This window comes from Lipotes vexillifer, unplaced genomic scaffold (genome assembly GCF_000442215.2).
Source record: "Lipotes vexillifer unplaced genomic scaffold, Lipotes_vexillifer_v1.1 scaffold308, whole genome shotgun sequence".
NCBI classification, from domain to species: Eukaryota; Metazoa; Chordata; class Mammalia; order Artiodactyla; family Lipotidae; genus Lipotes; species Lipotes vexillifer.
This window is the reverse complement of record NW_006792985.1, coordinates 4,566,290-4,567,559: the sequence shown is the minus strand read 5'-3', so window position 1 is coordinate 4,567,559 and position 1,270 is coordinate 4,566,290. Positions and strand designations below refer to the sequence as shown.

The 1,270-nt window shown below is 40.9% G+C and overlaps 1 protein-coding gene across 4 annotated transcripts in view; it reads right to left on the bottom strand.

The window, feature by feature from the left end:
- Nucleotides 1–1,270, bottom strand: part of EBF2 (EBF transcription factor 2) — a 197,407-nt gene that overhangs the window by 58,654 nt on the left and 137,483 nt on the right. The gene's annotated exons all lie outside the window — the stretch shown is intronic.

Sequence of the window (1,270 nt, the reverse complement as noted above, 5' to 3'; positions counted from 1 at the left end):
AAAAAAAAAAAAAAAAAAAAAAAAAAAAAAAATCCAGCTTTTGCAGCGTTAAAGTCCCAGGTGAGCAAGGCCTATTTCCCTTTCTGTTACTATGACAACGAAATTTTACCGCAGTCCCAAAGTCCCTTCAGAACTCTACCATCCACGCCTTGAATTAGAACTTTAAAGGAAAAGATATACATTTTTTCCCCAGGATTTACCAACAAAAATAAGTAGAAATCAACAATGCTTCCAAAAATTCTATTTTAAAGCAACGGTTGGTGAGATGCCGTCGTGGTGGCCTTCTGTTTATTTTTATTTCTTTAACGATCACACGAAAGAATTAGAGAGCGTGCCAATTAATTGTATTTAGCACTTGAAAAAAGAAAACCTGATGGGGAGATAAACAGTAAATGATGAAAGAGGAGAGAAGAGGAATTGCCCTTTCAGAGAATTTTCTCTAGATTTGCTAAAAATATTTGGCCAAGTGTTCCTGACCCCTATCTATAAATAAGGTTGGGTGTGAATTTGGAAAGAATAGCTAAATATTTTTTTCCCTAATTTTATAGCATCTGCTTTTCACTTCTCTCTTTGCATCCTTTCTGGGGCGGGGGCTAAGCATTGCTTCCTGGGCCATGAAGGTGTCCAGGGCCTTTATCCGAGGTACCAGGCAGAGAATAACAAGGCAGAGGAAGCACTCCTTGCTGCTTTATGCGGTGTTCACATTCACAGCCTGCCTCTGCTTTCGAAAGTGCAGCGGGGCGTCTGTCCAGAGCAGCCGGAGTGCGTTAGAAAGGAGAGCTGCTTGTATTTGAGAACAGATTGGTCAAAATTCAAGCATTTTCTTTCTTAAGGCGAAGCATTCTTTCACTTGCGCCTTCCTAGCGGGGTCACCTACAGCAACTTAAAATACCTGGAGATGCTCTCACAAAAGACTTAAAACTGGCCTTTTCCTCACTTGAGTCTCTTTCCAAACCATAACCCCTGCCCTCACACCACCTTTGCCCTCCAACACCCGCCCCTCCCCCATGAGTGATTTACATCTTTTCCCCTACTAAAAGCACATTTTCTTTTTCTCACAAATTCCTTGGGTTTTGGCAAGTTTTGGCACAACTGGACTCCTTAGAATGCATTCTGTGGGTTATACCTCCCCTCACCTACCCACACCCCTCACCTTCTCGAAAACGTATCTGTTGAAAACATTAATGTTCATGAAGGCATTATTATATGAATGGTATGAAAGTGCAAAGGAGATAAATGTTTACATAAAATCAAATTGATTTAGGGAAAG